Raw genomic sequence first — 17,717 nt, forward strand, 5'->3', positions numbered from 1 at the left:
CGACAACTTAACTATTATTATTTCTTTTTGCAAAAATAAATGTAAAGAATATGAATGAAGACTGACATGTTGACCTAATGATCGACTTATCAACCCGACCCGACGATTGACCACCTAACAATCTGATGACTCAATAATCTGACTATCAACCTGACAATTTGATGATTAACCTGACGACTCATGATCTTATATGACTGACCTATCAACCTGAGACTTGACTATCGACCTGACGACTGACCGCCTGATGACCGACTTATCAACCCGAGACTTGACTATTGACCTGACCGACTGACCACCCGATGGTCATTGGGGAGTGCTCGGTGACTTGCATCACCTCTGCGTCGCTTTCATTTTCATTTTTACCTCTCTTCTTCCCCTTTCTACTCATACGACCTACAATCCCTCCTACAATTATGTTAATTGTTTCACTAGAGCCATCATTTATTGATGCTCCAATCTGCCTCTTGAGCCTTTCCCCAGTCGCATCTTATTGCTATCTCTGCCCTTCTGGCTTTTTTACAAAATTCCGGAGATGGCCTCTCTTAATCAGCCTTTCTATCTTGTTTATTAGCTAATAACAGTTGTTCGTGTCATGGCCGTGTGTTTTGTGGTATTGACAATATTTATCCGGGTTCCTTCTTCTTACCTCTGCCTTCATGGGCTTGGGCCATTGCACGAAATCTTTAACCTAGACTACTATGAGCACCTCGGCTCTAGACACATTCAGGAGAGTGACTTCAGCAGTGAGTCGGGGTTGATAAGATCTTTATTCTTTTTTTCTCATCGGTGTTTGTTTAGGGTCTCCGGTCTCCAGTCTTGCCTCCTTTCTGACCTATCTTGCTTCTTATCCTCCCCAACCCTTCCTCTTTCTCTGTCATCCCTGGCAAATTGGCTGGTCGTCAATGGATCATCCTACCTTATGTATTTCTTCGCCCTCTTCATTAACTTGACAGGGTAGTAGGGGGCTTTCTGCATAGAGACCCAAAGAACTCTGGGGAGGTTGTGCCCTTCTGCATGGCTTCTACTACTCTTTCCTCATCTAGCTCAGGTATCTGCAAAGCCTCAGAGTTCAACTTGGCAACATACTCTCTCAGGGATTCATTTCTCCTCTACCGAATAGTCTCTAAGTAACTCATTTTTCTCTTCGCAGGAACTCTGGCAATGAACCTACTGATGAATACACTGGCCATGTCTATAAAGTTCTTGATGCTCCCCGACTCTAAGCTGTTGAACCATGCTCGGGCTGGTCCTGTTGAGGTGGTCAGAAAGACTTTACACATCAGGGCATCCAAGTGAGTCTGCAACTCTATGAACGCATTGTACTTCAAGACATATTCTTAGGGGTTTCTCATCCCATCATAGGCTACCAAAGTTGGCATCATAAACTTCTTTGGTATTGTTTCCTATTGAACCCATTTTACAAATGGCGACGAGGTTGGTAATAGGGACTATTATTATCCCGTGCTCCCAGCTCTATCAGTAGTTGCTCTTTCAATCTTCCTAACTTTTGGTCTACGTCTGTGTCTTACCTTCTAGGTCTCTTTTCCAGGCGATAGTTTCTTTTTATCTCTTCACTCTCTGATCTTTCTGCGAGCTCAAAAGAGTAGCTCTCGGCCCTATCATTCTCAATGAGTTCCCTCGCTATCCTGCCTCTAGCCCTGTCTGTTGGCTCATTTCTCCTACTTGCTTCGCCATCTCCATCTTCTATCCTCTTACTACTCTGTTGGGAGATTTGATAGTTCAATGTGGGTTGGGACTCATTGATATGGAGCCCTTCGGATTCAAGATTCCAAACTTTTATTAAATAAAAAGAGATCCACCAAGGCAAAAAAAAAACTATAGATGTACAGGTAGTTTGCTCATTGAGGTACTGAGCCCCCTCTGCTATAATATCTGGCCTGACCAGTAGGCAGTATTCAGTAACTGGAGTAACATGCTTTGCATTTCTTGGTCAGATGGGGAAGTTCGAGTCACAGTTAGGGGTGAGCAGTATTCAGTTCAAACCGAAAAAATCGACCGAACCAAACCGATTTGAAAATTTGGTTCAGTTTTTTATACATTTCGATTCGATTTTTAATTTCAGAAATTTCAGTTATTTCGGTTCGATTTGGTTTTGATCAGAAAAAAATTGAAAAAATCGAACCGAACCGATTAATGATAATAATATGTTTTTTTCAATAATATAGAGAAATTAAATCATATTAAAATTAAAATATTTTAATTAACATTTAAAATATTAAAAATAAAGTGTAAAAAATAAAAAAAATTATTAAAAATCGAAACCGATCAAACCGAACCGAACCGAATCAGACCGGTTCGATTCGATTTGGTTTCTGACCAAAATCAGTTCGGTTCGGTTTTTATAAACACTAAAATTTCGGTTTTCGGTTTATTCGGTTCGGTTCGGTTTTGAACCGATGGAACGAATTGCTGGTTCTTGCGAGGACCTATTATGGAGGAAGAACAAACAGTTTTAAGAAAAGATAAAGAAAATGGAGTTTGGTTAAATAGAGGAAACCAAGGCCTCAACGTTAACACGTTTAAGTATTTTTTATCTCCCCTGGTCTTGCTTTATTCATTCACTTATATAGCAGCAAAGACATAACAGAATAGCTATTTACAAGGGAACTAACTCTGCTATTCAAAAGCAGCTAATAAATCTAAACAAACAATTACTAGACTTATTCAAAGACTAAGACTTATTCAAAGTAATAAAAGGCACGTGACAAGTCCCTCCTACTTAAACAATTCTCTTGTCCTCAAGAGAAGCTTCTGAGAAATTTTCTTTAATCTTGGACAGCTCCTCCCAAGTTGCTTCAGCAGGAGATAACCCATGCCACAAAATCAAAACTTCCAGTTTCTTCCCACGTTCCCTGTTGTCCAGAATGGCTATTGGCTGCAGAACTCCTTCCTCATCCAAACTTGGCAGCTGTTGGGAAACTATTGGCTTGGTTCCAATGTAATACCCGGCTCGAGTCCGGCCTCAGAATTCCTGTCGTCTGGTGGAATCTCGGGTGTCGGAACCCTCGAGAAGGGTAAGACATATGTTTTCAGGTGTGTTTTACAGAGGTTTTGAATGTTTTTACGTGTGAAAGGAAATGAGTTTTGAAAGAAAAGCAATAAGGGAAAATGCAAAGGTTCGGCCGCCGAACATTGCATGGTTTCGGATTCACGTTCGGCTGCCGAAGGTGGTCTGGCCAGCCACCTCTTTAAGGGCCAAAGGTCGGTGGAAGGAGGATATTTCTCCTCCACTTGCAGCCAGAGGTGAGTTCCAGCCTCTCCCAAGTTGACTTTCATGTTTTCCATGTTTTTCACCAAATCTTTCAAGGGTTTTAAGAGTTGTGGTGTGTTTTGAAGGTTTTGAGCAAAAATAGCAAGTTTGGAAGTTTGGAGTTTTGGAAGAGGTTTTCTTCATATCTCCACGTTAGGATCACTCATCCTCAAGTTCTTAAGGAGGTAAGGGTGGATCCTGAACTTCTTTGGTGATTTTTCAAGGTTTTATGAAAGGGTGAGGGGTAGTATGCATGATTAGGTTTAGGTGAGGTTTTTTGGTGGTCTTTGATGTTCAAGCATGTTTAAGTGTTATGTGCTATGTTTGTTTGGGGTTTTAGGATAGTTTGAGACCCCTTTGTGCATATATATGTGTATGTGCTAGTTGGGAGTAGTTGATATTCATGTTGTAGGTTTTTGGACAAAGTTTGCATGAAACAGAGCAGGGTTCTGCCCATCGGGCAAAACCAGGTTCGGCCGCCGAACCCCTTGTGGAGGTAGTTTCGGCTGCCAAAGCTTGCCCCCGAAGCTTGGGACTTTCGTCTCTGGAGGCAAGGTTCGGCCGCCGAAAGTGCCGCCGAAGGTTGAGTTTCGTCTCTGGACGAGACTTTCGGCTGCCGAAGGTGCCGCCGAACATGCATGAGTTTCGTCTCTGGAGAGGGGTTTCGGCCGCCGAACCTGCCGCCGAAAGTGCCCTGTCCAGCTTTCTTTTGCATGTTTTATGTGATTGTTTGGGGATCGTTTAGAGGGTTTTTGGGGAGTTTCTTAGAGATGGTCTTGAGTTAGTTTGGTCCCTCATTTGTGTAGGAACGGACCAGAGGAATCAGGGAAGTCAGCAGTGAGCACGGTTTCAGAACCTGCAGAGTTAGTACAGAGTCAGCCAGAGGTGAGTGGAACTTCTCTTTTCAGACTTAAATTGCTTTGAGCATATATCATGCATCATAATGAGTCTAGTAGGATGATTGCATTAGTTTCACGAATATGATGCATTGCATAATACGATGCGTATGAGGCTGTGGATAGACCAAGGCGACTCCAATAGCCCAAACTCTGTTATAAGACCTGGCCGGGCCAGGCAGCCATCTGTAGGTAAGACCTGATTAGATCAGGCAGCAGAGATAGTAAGACCTGGCTGGGCCAGGCAGGCAGAGTGTAAGACCTGGCCGGGCCAGGCAGACGGAGGTTGTAAGACCTGGCTAGGTCAGGCATCCTTGAGTGGGATTGTTGGTGGTCATGTCTGATCCCTGAGATGATGTGATGTAGTGCATTCCATGAGATCATGTTTTCAACACATGTTTTATAGTTCTGCTCATTGGGCTTGTATAGCTCATTCCTCTCCCCTATCCCCCAGATTTGCAGGTTCAGAGTCCAGAGGGAGTCCAGTAGGGTTTGGAAGAAGAAAAGTGATGTAATAGCTAGTATGGACATGAAATTGTATAAAGAGATAGTGTACAGTGTATAGACTTATGCTTGACTTAGAGAGTTGTAATCCCTTGTTGTATATACATGGTCAGTTTCTGTATGTATGTTTCCTTTATTGATGATGTCTATGAGAAAACCAGGCTTAACACTATGAGTTGATAGACCAGATATAGTGCATGCACAGGTTAAGCCCTGGAGGAAAGACAAGTTTTACTGGTTTAACAGAAAATGTATGCTCATGTATGGGATTTCACAGGTACACAGACAGTATAGCAGGCTTACTACGGGTCCCGGCGACCTTAAGTCGATCTGGATCCTAGTGCCGGTAGCAGTTCGGTTTTCGGGCTGTTACAGATTGGTATCAGAGCCCTAGGTTCACATGGTCGGACCTATCGAGCTAGAGTTGGGCTCATAGAGGTTTAGTGGGTCAAACACAATAGGAAAACATGTCCACTAGGATAGGATGTTAGTCCTGTCTATCTGATGATGTGCAATGTCATGCTGCATGTGTTGTTTTCCTCTATGTGTTGCTTATGTGCTCTGTTATGTGTTGTTTCCAGAGAGAGGTAAGATGCGAGGAACTCGTCGATCCGTGAGATTGACTGGAGTCCCACCTGAGAGTGAGGGTACAGCTGCTCGTCCTCCTGCATTGCCAAGGGCAAGGACTCATAGGTCAAGCAGGGAGGGAACGTCAAGAGACCCTCGAAGGTCTTCTGACGAAAGCAGAAGAGGAATAGGCAGAGGGGGAAGATCAGAAGAAGAGAGAGTTGCTGTGGAGGAAGCTCAGAGTAGAGATGTAAGTATGGGTATAGGAAGGTCAGAAGAAGGTATGGGGGAGTCCCAGGGAGGCGCACAGGCCTCGGGGTTTGGCTATCCACCTTTTCCACAGGGCCCAGGGTATCCGATGGGAGGCACGTCGGATTCCTCCAGCTTTGCCCCATATCCACCCTACATGCCCTATATGCCCTATCCTTCCTTTTATCCACCATATCATATGTATCCACCCCCACCTTTTCATCCAAGTTCAGCATCGCCTGAAGCCAGAGAACCAGTACCTCCACCACCACCACCTGAACCAGTAGCCCCTGTTGTTGAAGCACAACCCAGTTCTTCAGGGGGAAGTAAGGTGAAGATGACTGAGTACTTAAAGTTGGATGCTCCTAAATTCAATACGGGAGATGATCCCTTTGAGTATCTCAGTGCAGTGAGAATGATAACAAGTGAGTTGGGAGCAGATGAGAGCAGGGCCATTGAGATGGCAGGGTTCACTTTAAAATGCAAGAAAGCCAGAGAATGGTTCAAGAACTATGTGGACCCCAGAATAGACAGTATGACATGGGAAGAGTTCGCCAACGAATTTGCTGGGTGGGCTTTCCCTGACAGTTCTAGGGAGCTAAAGGTTGTGGAGTTTGAGCAGTTGAGACAGACGGAGGAGATGAGCGTTGATGAGTATACAGATAAGTTCCTAGAATTGTTACCATACGTGGGTCAGGCGTATGATACGGATCAGAAGAAGGCAAAGAGATATGCCACAAGGCTTCATCCCAGGTATTTCTCTTTGATTCTTCATGCGGAGAAGGAGAGTTTCCACTCCATTGTGGATGCTGCTAGAAAGATGGAGGCCAGTGCCATCAGTCAGGGAGTAGTCAAGCAAGCAAAGGCACAGGCTTCTGGTACGGCAAGTGCGAGCAAAAAGAGATGGGATAAATTCAGAGGAAAGAGAGGCAAGTTCTGGAGCAGGATTAAGACGGGTCTAGGCATAAGTAGCGGCTCCAGCTCTGGCACAGATCTTCCAGTTTGTAATAGGTGTGGGAAACCGCACAGAGGAGCTTGTATGTTGGGATCTACAGCCTGCTATAGATGTGGGCAGGAGGGACATTATGCACGGGAATGTCCTCAGGCGACTTTGGTTGCACCATCCCAGCAGATGACCTCAGGTAGTGTTGTACAGTCAGCAGCTTCAGTCCGTCCACCAAGCAGTGGCAGAGGTAGAGGAAGAGGGGCAGCCTCTTCATCAGGGATGGGTTCCCGAGGTGCAGGTCCGTCAGCTCCAGCACGGATTTTCACCATGACGCAACAGGAGGCAGACACTTCGAACACAGTGGTGTCAGGTAATCTCATCATTGGGTGTTCAGAGGTGTATGCTTTGATGGACCCCGGTGCTTCTCACTCTTTCATTTCTTCTAGAGCCGCAGAGAGATTGGGGTTGATTGTATCCGAGTTAGCATGTCCTCTCTGGGTCAGTGGACCTAGATGTGACCCATCATTGGCAGAGTCAGTCTGTCAGTTCAGTCCAGTGTTTATAGAGGATAGATGCCTTCCAGCTGACCTTGTGGTTCTAGAGTTGACAGATTTTGATGTCATTCTGGGATGGATTGGTTATCTACCTATAGTGCTACCTTGCACTGCAGGGACAAGGTAGTGAGTCTCAGAGACCAGGATGGGTCAGAGTGTGTCTTCAGAGGAGACAGGAGAGGGACACCTAGGGGTTTGATATCAGCCCTCCAGGCTCATAGGATGTTGAGGAAGGGTTGTCAGGGGTTCCTAGCTTATGTGAGAGAGCTAGACAGTCAGGTTAGGGAACCATCCTCAGTACCAGTTGTTAGAGACTTCCCAGATGTGTTTCCTGAAGAGCTTCCAGGACTACCACCTGATAGGGAAATAGAGTTCGAGATAGAGTTGATGCCCAGTGCCAGACCGATCTCTATTCCTCCCTACAGGATGGCACCAGGAGAGTTGAGAGAGTTGAAAGAGCAGTTACAGGATTTGGTAGCTAAGGGTTTCATCCGTCCGAGTACCTCACCCTGGGGTGCTCCAGTATTATTTGTCAGAAAGAAGGATGGACCTCTTAGACTTTGTGTCGACTACAGACAGTTGAACAAAGTTACTATAAAAAATAAGTATCCTTTACCCAGGATCGATGATCTATTCGACCAACTGTCAGGAGCAAGTTGTTTTTCGAAGATAGATCTGAGATCCGGATACCACCAGTTAAAGATCAGGGAAGGAGATGTTTCCAAGACTGCTTTCCGAACCAGACATGGGCATTATGAGTTTCTAGTGATGCCGTTCGGGTTGACTAATGCCCCTGCAGCATTCATGGATCTCATGAACAGGGTTTTCCGGGAGTACTTGGATCGTTTTGTGATCGTCTTTATAGATGATATCTTGGTGTACTCCAGGAATGCGGAGGAGCATGCCCATCATCTGAGACTAGTTTTGCAAACCTTGCGAGAGCATGGCTTGTATGCCAAGTTCTCCAAGTGTGAGTTCTGGCTAAGGAGCATTGCCTTTTTGGGACATGTCGTATCAGAGGAAGGAATAGCAGTAGATCCCAAGAAGGTAGAGGCAGTAGCCAATTGGCCTATACCCACGACAGTGACAGAGATCAAGAGTTTTCTGGGTTTGGCAGGCTACTATCGGAGGTTCGTTCAGGACTTTTCGAAGATAGCTGCTCCTATGACCAGACTGACCAGGAAGAATCAGAAGTTCGTATGGTCAGAGGATTGTGATGAGAGTTTTGAAGAGTTAAAGAGACGGTTAACTTCAGCACCGGTGTTAGCTCTGCTGAACAGTGATGATGAGTTCACAGTGTTCTGTGATGCATCCCGAGTGGGATTAGGTTATGTGTTAATGCAGAATGACAAAGTGATAGCGTATGCTTCTAGACAGCTTAAGAAGCACGAGCTGAACTATCCGACACACGATCTGGAGATGGCCGCTGTTATCTTTGCACTTAAGATGTGGAGGCATTACCTCTATGGGGTAAAGTGTGAGATCTATACGGATCATAAGAGCCTGCAGCACATCTTGAGTCAGAGAGAGTTAAACTTGAGGCAGAGACGGTGGGTAGAATTGCTCAGTGATTACGATTGTAAGATCCAATATCATCCGGGTAAGGCTAATATTGTAGCTGATGCCTTAAGCCGGAAGTCACTTGGCAGTTTATCCCACATTGCAATAGAGAGAAGACCGGTGGTGAAGGACTTTTACAGACTCATGGATGAAGGGCTTCAGTTGCAGTTATCTGGTACAGGTGCTTTGATTGCACAGATGAGAGTTACACCAGTGTTTCTAGAGCAAGTGGCTCTGAAACAGCACGAAGATCCTGAGTTAGTGAAAATTGCCAGGACTGTTCAGTCTGGCAACAGTGCAGCGTTCAGATTTGACAGTGAGGGGATTCTTCGTCATGGTAAGAGATTATGTGTACCAGATGATAGCAGTTTAAAGGAAGACATTATGAGAGAAGCTCATAATGCAAGGTATAGCGTTCACTCTGGAGCCACTAAGATGTATCAAGATCTGAGAAGGGTGTATTGGTGGCCAGCAATGAAGAGGGAAGTGGCACAGTTTGTGTCAGCCTGCGAGACATGTCAAAGGGTGAAGCTAGAACACCAGAAGCCGGCTGGAATGCTTAACCCACTGCCGATTCCAGAGTGAAAATGGGAGAACATAGCTATGGATTTTGTAGTGGGGTTACCGGCGACGTCCAACAGGCTAGACTCCATATGGGTGATTGTGGATAGACTCACTAAATCTGCCCACTTCATTCCAGTCAGGAGTAACTATTCTGTGGACAAGCTAGCGCAGGTGTATGTGAATGAGATAGTCAAGCTGCATGGAGTTCCAGTGTCGATTGTATCAGATAGAGGACCTCAGTTCACCTCCAGATTTTGGCGGAGTCTGCAAGCTGCTATGGGTACAAGATTGGATTTCAGCACTGCTTTCCATCCACAGACAGACGGTCAGTCAGAGAGGACCATCCAAACCATAGAAGATATGCTGAGAATGTGTGTGTTAGACTTTGGCGGTTCTTGGAGGCAGCATCTACCTCTGGTGGAGTTTGCCTACAACAACAGCCATCATGCTAGCATAGGGATGGCCCCTTATAAAGCTTTGTATGGGAGGAAGTGCAGAACACCTGTTTGCTGGGAAGAAGTAGGAGAGAAGGCTCTTGCAGGGCTAGAGTTAGGTGAGATTACCAACAAGTTAGTGCCTATCATCAGAGAGAGGATCAGAACAGCTGTAAGCAGACAGAAAAGCTATGCAGACATCCGTAGGAAGCAGATAGAATTCCAGGAGGGGGATATGGTGTTGCTAAAGGTGTCTCCGATGAAAGGAGTGGTTCGCTTTGGAAAGAAGGGTAAATTGGCTCCACGGTACATAGGTCCCTTTGAGATCTTGCAGAAGATCGGGCCTGTGTCGTATAAGCTGGATTTACCTGCATCGATGGAAAGGATTCACCCGGTATTCCATGTTTCGATGTTGAGAAAGTTTGTGTCAGATCCAGAGAAGGTTCTTAGTGAGCCTGAGGTGGAAGTCTTAAGCGATCTCACCTATGTCGAGTAGCCAGTGCGGATCCTTGACAGCCAGATTCGAAAGCTGAGAAACAAGGAGATACCAATGGTGAAAGTCCTGTGGAACCACCATAACCTCAAAGAGTGCACCTGGGAGACACGAGAATCCATGCTCCAACAATATCCATATCTGTTCTAAGGTTAGGTTTGCCCCTTATCTATGTGTTTATGTGTTTCGTTGTTTGAGGAACATTCGGGGATGAATGTTCTTAAGGGGGGGAGAATGTAATACCCGGCTCGAGTCCGGCCTCGGAATTCCTGTCATCTGGTGGAATCTCGGGTGTCGGAACCCTCGAGAAGGGTAAGACATATGTTTTCAGGTGTGTTTTACAGAGGTTTTGAATGTTTTTACGTGTGAAAGGAAATGAGTTTTGAAAGAAAAGTAATAAGGGAAAATGCAAAGGTTCGGCCGCCGAAGGTCACTTTCGGCCGCCGAACATTGCATGGTTTTGGATTCACGTTCGGCTGCCGAAGGTGGTCTGGCTAGCCACCTCTTTAAGGGCCAAAGGTCGGTGGAAGGAGGATATTTCTCCTCCACTTGCAGCCAGAGGTGAGTTCCAGCCTCTCCCAAGTTGACTTTCATGTTTTCCATGTTTTTCACCAAATCTTTCAAGGGTTTTAAGAGTTGTGGTGTGTTTTGAAGGTTTTGAGCAAAAATAGCAAGTTTGGAAGTTTGGAGTTTTGGAAGAGGTTTTCTTCATATCTCCACGTTAGGATCACTCATCCTCAAGTTCTTAAGGAGGTAAGGGTGGATCCTGAACTTCTTTGGTGATTTTTCAAGGTTTTATGAAAGGGTGAGGGGTAGTATGCATGATTAGGTTTAGGTGAGGTTTTTTGGTGGTCTTTGATGTTCAAGCATGTTTAAGTGTTATGTGCTATGTTTGTTTGGGGTTTTAGGATAGTTTGAGACCCCTTTGTGCATATATATGTGTATGTGCTAGTTGGGAGTAGTTGATATTCATGTTGTAGGTTTTTGGGCAAAGTTTGCATGAAACAGAGCAGGGTTCTACCCATCGGGCAAAACTAGGTTCGGCCGCCGAAGGAAGGTTCGGCCGCCGAACCCCTTGTGGAGGCAGTTTCGGCTGCCAAAGCTTGCCCCCGAAGCTTGGGACTTTCGTCTCTGGAGGCAAGGTTCGGCCGCCGAAAGTGCCGCCGAAGGTTGAGTTTCATCTCTGGACGAGACTTTCGGCTGCCGAAGGTGCCGCCGAACATGCATGAGTTTCGTCTCTGGAGAGGGGTTTCGGCCGCCGAACCTGCCGCCGAAAGTGCCCTGTCCAGCTTTCTTTTGCATGTTTTATGTGATTGTTTGGGGATCGTTTAGAGGGTTTTTGGGGAGTTTCTTAGAGATGGTCTTGAGTTAGTTTGGTCCCTCATTTGTGTAGGAACGGACCAGAGGAATCAGGGAAGTCAGCAGTGAGCACGGTTTCAGAACCTGCAGAGTTAGTACAGAGTCAGCCAGAGGTGAGTGGAACTTCTCTTTTCAGACTTAAACTGCTTTGAGCATATATCATGCATCATAATGAGTCTAGTAGGATGATTGCATTAGTTTCACGAATATGATGCATTGCATAATACGATGCGTATGAGGCTGTGGATAGACCAAGGCGACTCCAATAGCCCAAACTCTGTTATAAGACCTGGCCGGGCCAGGCAGCCATCTGTAGGTAAGACCTGATTAGATCAGGCAGCAGAGATAGTAAGACCTGGCTGGGCCAGGCAGGCAGAGTGTAAGACCTGGCCGGGCCAGGCAGACGGAGGTTGTAAGACCTGGCTAGGTCAGGCATCCTTGAGTGGGATTGTTGGTGGTCATGTCTGATCCCTAAGATGATGTGATGTAGTGCATTCCATGAGATCATGTTTTCAACTCATGTTTTATAGTTCTGCTCATTGGGCTTGTATAGCTCATTCCTCTCCCCTATCCCCCAGATTTGTAGGTTCAGAGTCCAGAGGGAGTCCAGCAGGGTTTGGAAGAAGAAAAGTGATGTAATAGCTAGTATGGACATGAAATTGTATAAAGAGATAGTGTACAGTGTATAGACTTGTGCTTGACTTAGAGAGTTGTAATCCCTTGTTGTATATACATGGTCAGTTTCTGTATGTATGTTTCCTTTATTGATGATGTCTATGAGAAAACCAGGCTTAACACTATGAGTTGATAGACCAGATATAGTGCATGCACAGGTTAAGCCCTGGAGGAAAGACAAGTTTTACTGGTTTAACAGAAAATGTATGCTCATGTATGGGATTTCACAGGTACACAGACAGTATAGCAGGCTTACTACGGGTCCCGGCGATCTTAAGTCGATCTGGATCCTAGTGCCGGTAGCAGTTCAGTTTTCGGGCTGTTACATCCAACCTGCTTCTTGAGAAGTGAAACGTGAAACACAGGATGTATTTTTGCATTCGCCGGCAACTCCAACTTGTAGGCAACAGCACCAATCTTCTGCAGTACTTTGTAAGGACCAAAATATTTTGCTGCCAATTTGAAACTCTTCCGTAATGCTAGGGACCTTTGCTTGTAAGGATGTATTTTGAGGAAAACCCAATCACCCACAGCAAATTCCCTCTCCCGGTGCTTCAAATCATAAATCTGCTTCATTCTATTCTGAGCTTGCTGTATTTTTCTTTAAGTTCTTTGATCATGGTATCACGGTCAACCAGCTCCTGTTCCACTGCTGCAACTTTAGCTGTGCCCCACACATACGAAAGGAGGGTAGGTGGGGGCCTCCCATATACAACTTCAAATGGGGACTTCCCTGTGGTCGAGTGAACACTCGTATTATAGCAATACTTTGCCCACGACAGCCACTTAGTCCATAACTTGGGCTGTGAACTCGTAAAGCACCTGAGATACATCTCCAAAGTCTTGTTCACCGCTTCCGTTTGACCGTCAGTCTGCGGATGATACGCAGAGCTAAAATTGAATCGAGTACCATTCAGCTGAAACAGTTCCCTCCAGAACAAGCTAGTAAAGGCTGGGTCGCGATCGCACACAATTGTCAACGGCATTCCATAGAGCTTAAATATATTATCAAAAAATATTTGTGCCACCATCACAGCAGTATAGGGATGAGAAATAGGGATAAAATGTGCATACTTTGAAAGCCTATCTACCACTACAAATACTGTGGTTTTGCCTTTCGAATTTGGAAGGCCATCAATGAAGTCCATGGATATTTCTTCCCAAATTCTGTTAGGAATTGGAAGGGGTTGTAAGAGCCCAGCAGGAAGGGTGTTCTCCGCTTTGTGTCTTTGGCAAACTTCACATTGCTGTATGAAACTTCTCACCTTATTCCGCAGGTTTGGCGAGTAAAAAGTGGACCGAATCCTTTGGAGGGTCTTATGAAAACCTTCATGGGTACTGTTATGGTACTGCTCAATTATATCAGAAATTAAGACTGAATTTTTAGACAAATAAATTCTGTCTTTGAAAAATAAAATACCATCCCGATACTCCCACGGTCCCAATGCCTCCCCACTGTTGACTAGTTGCACCTTTTCTTTTATTTCTGGTAAAGAATTAGTCTCCTCTCTGACTGCTTCCGTCCAGTTTGGAATTGGACAAGAAATCGCCAGAACTTGACCTTCCTTTTGTTCGTCCTCTGCTCTCCTGGACAAAGCATCTGCCACAATATTTTCTTTGCCTCCTTTATACTGAATGACAAAGTCAAACCCTATCAATTTGAACAACCACTTTTGTTGGGCAGCAGTGGTGATTTTTTGACTCCACAGGTGTTTTAAGCTCTGATGATCTGTTCTAACCACAAAAGTCTGGCCAAGAAGGTATGATCTCCATTTCTGCACAGATAGAACAAGTGCCAACATTTCCTTCTCATAGTAGACAAGAGGAGATGCTTACCATATAAAGCTTGACTAAAAAAAGCAATTGGCCAATCTTACATCAGTACTGCTCCCACACCAGAGCCTAAAGCGTCACACTTAATAATGAATGTTTTGCAGAAATTTGGCAGAGCTAAAACTGGTGCACTAGTCATTGCTTCTTTTAATTTAATAAAAGCTTCCTCTGCTGCTGGAGACCACTGGAACCCCTCCTTCTTGAGCATATTAGTTAAAGGGTTGGCAATTTTTCCAAAGTGCTGTATAAACTTCCTGTAGTACCCACAGAGCCCTAAAAATCCTCTTAAAGCTTTCGGTGTGGAAGGCTTTGGCCACTCTCGAATAGATGCAATCTTCTCTGGATCTACAGTAACTGCCCCATTAGAAATTATATGGCCAAGGTACTTAACTTCCCTTTGACCGAACTGACATTTTTCAATTTTTACAAATAATTGATGAGATTGCAAAATTGAAAATATAGTTCTTAAATGCTTGATATGATCTTCCCAAGACTTACTGTAGATGAGGATGTCATCAAAGAAAACAAGCACAAATTTTCTTAAATATTTCTGGAATACCTCGTTCATAAGAGACTGGAATGTTGATGGGGCATTTGTGAGGCCGAAAGGCATTACCAGGAATTCGTAGTGGTCTTGGTGAGTTCTGAAGGCTGTTTTTTCAATATCCTGTGGACGAACCCGTACTTGGTAGTAACCAGACCGGAGGTCTAACTTGGTGAAGTATTGGGCACCATCCAATTCATCCAGTAACTCCTCAACAACAGGTATGGGGAATTTATCTTTGACTGTATTTTTGTTTAATTCCCGATAATCGATGCACATTCGCCAAGATCCATCTGCCTTCTTTACTAGCAAAACTGGGGCGGAGTAGGGACTCTGACTTGGCCGTATAATTCCAGCAGTGAGCATCTCGGAAACAATCCTTTCAATCTCAGATTTTTGATAATGAGGGTAGCGGTACGGTCGAACTGAAATGGGTTCTGGATTCTTCAAGGGTATTTTATGATCATGGCAGCGTTGAGGAGGGAGGCCCATTGGCTCGGTCAAGATGACTCTAAATTGTTCTAACAGGTCTTGTATTTGAGGATGTAATTTCGGCACTTTGGTGGTAGCGGTCGAGTCCCCAATTATTTGCAGCAAAAATTCTCTTTTAAGTGCTTTGACGATTTGCTCCATGTGACATGCAGAAATGACTTGGTTTCCTGGAATTTGGGAGCCTTGAAAAATAACATGTTTGCCATCTAGAAAAAATGCCATAAGGAGCTTTGAAAAATCCCACATAATTGGACCTAATGTGCGTAGCCATTGAGTCCCCAAAACCACATCATACCCTTCCAATGGTAATATGTACAAATCCACATATACTGAAACTCCTTGGATAATTATTTGAATTTGGACACATTTACCTGAGCTTGTCAATTCCTCTCCAGAGGCTACCTTCACCTTTAGTTTCTTTCCAATCGTTGGCTCAATTCCTGTTTTCTTCGCAAACCGTTCACTCACAAAATTGTGGGTGCTGCCCGTATCGACCAGAATTGTTCCCAGCGAGTTTCTCACCTTCCCACTGAGTCGCATTGTTTCCGGCCCTTCAAACCCTGCAATTGCATGTAAGGAAATAGCCGGCACCACTTCTGCAGACTCGTGCTCCTCTATTTCTATCTCTGTATCCTCATCACTAACTTCGAGGGCAACCTGTATAGAGAAAAGCTTTTTACATCTGTGTCCCGGTCCGAACTTCTCATTACATTTGAAGCACAGACCCATTTTTTTTCTTTCGTTAAGCTCATCCCATGTCAGCCGTTTGATGTTACTGGTGGACTGCTGATTTGAAACAGGAGGGGGGCGTTGAACAGGAGTTAATGAACGGTTTGAGGATGGAAAATTCCTTCCATGTGATGAGTTTCTTGCTTCGTAAAGTCGTGCTAGTGCAATGGCTTCAGTTAGAGTCTGTGGTTGATTAGCTTGGACATCAGTTCTTATAGATGGTGAGAGCCCACTCACAAAACAACTAACATGCCTTGTCTGTGATAATTGCCCCACTTTAGCTAGCAATTTTTCGAACTGAACTTGGTACGTTTGAACAGTACCATTTTTCTGTAGCTTGGATAGCTCACCGAAAAAATCAATGAGCTGATTAGGTCCGTATCGAGCATAGAACCCTTCCTTGAACTCTGCCCAAGTGACCGAAGGCTTTTCTTGTTTCAACAATTGGTACCATAACTGGGCATCACCTATCATGTGGAAAGAAGCTATTTCCACTCGATCTTCGTCCGGTGTTCGGTGAAATTGAAAAAACTGCTCTGCTCGACAAATCCAACTGGTGGCGTCTTCTTTTTCGTCAAACCGCGAAAAGTCCAATTTAACCATCTTGGGAGCATAAGAAGAAGTAGCTCCTGAGATGTTCGATTTATTTTTGAATTCCGGTGTTGATATTTCAAAATTATTTCCCTTTGTCTGGGAATTGTTGCCCTTCACCGGAGAGGCTTGAGAAGACAATTGATCCATCCGTACATTCAGTTGGGAAAAAAGCTCCTCCAGATGTTTCGCAATTCCCTTTTGGCCCCCAGAAAGGGACTGAACGGTCTGTTCTAGTTGCTCCACTCTCTGGTCCATCCCAGAGCTCTGATACCACTTTGGAATGAACTGCTGGTTCTTGCGAGGACCTATTATGGAGGAAGAACAAACAGTTTTAAGAAAAGATAAAGAAAATGGAGTTTGGTTAAATAGAGGAAACCAAGGCCTCAACGTTAACACGTTTAAGTATTTTTTATCTCCCCTGGTCTTGCTTTATTCATTCACTTATATAGCAGCAAAGACATAACATAATAGCTATTTACAAGGGAACTAACTCTGCTATTCAAAAGCAGCTAATAAATCTAAACAAACAATTACTAGACTTATTCAAAGACTAAGACTTATTCAAAGTAATAAAAAGGCACGTGACAACTGAACCGACCGAATGCTCACCCCTAGTCACAGTCCCAATTGAGCTTGGTGAGGGGTTAAGCAACATGGGTGGCTAATTTATTGGGGTGGTTGGGCTAGAGAAAGAGAATTGTGGGCTTTCCTTAGTCGAGTTCAGGTCATTTGGGGTGATTCCTGTATGGTTTTCGCCGTGATTGGCCATATGGATCTCAGTGGGTGAATGAGGATGAGAACTCTAGTGACGATAAGATTTTCTTCATTCCCACAGACGGTGCTAATTGATGTTTGAAATCCAATAAGGGGTTAGATTCAGAGTATATTTTTATAATCTTGGTTTGTCTATTCTCCTTGTTTCCTTTTATTCCTTTTCTCTTTTGTACTTTAGTGACGTGTAATCGCCGTCTTACAAACTCGTACTCTCCTATCATGTCTACACTGGCTGTGCGTATGGATGTACTGTGTCATTTTCTATCATTAGACGACCATTTAATTCCATCCGGCATCACTTGGACATGATCTCGGGTGTCACGGTGTTTATTGTCCCATGGAGCTAACGAATATTTGAGGTCTGGGCCTCATGTACAGGTTCGCGCCCAGTTCGGCCGGTCAAGATAAGTCTTGGACTTGTATGAGAGGTAGGCCGTACATTGAGTTCTAATAGAGCTAAAGCCCAGTCTTTCTAGCACAAGTTTTGCCAAGGCTCGGCATCCAAAGCCCGACCATCATTAATATTCATTATTTCACTTGCTCATTTAAATTAAAGACTAACTTGAATATTAGAGTGATTACCCATAAGAGACCGGCTACTCACGTTTTCTTTTTGTAGATTGTCAAGTAAAAAACGAGTGTTCTAAGGCGACATCAAAATGAAACTTAAATTTAAACA

Source organism: Manihot esculenta, chromosome 14, assembly GCF_001659605.2.
Source record: "Manihot esculenta cultivar AM560-2 chromosome 14, M.esculenta_v8, whole genome shotgun sequence".
Lineage (NCBI taxonomy): Eukaryota > Viridiplantae > Streptophyta > Magnoliopsida > Malpighiales > Euphorbiaceae > Manihot > Manihot esculenta.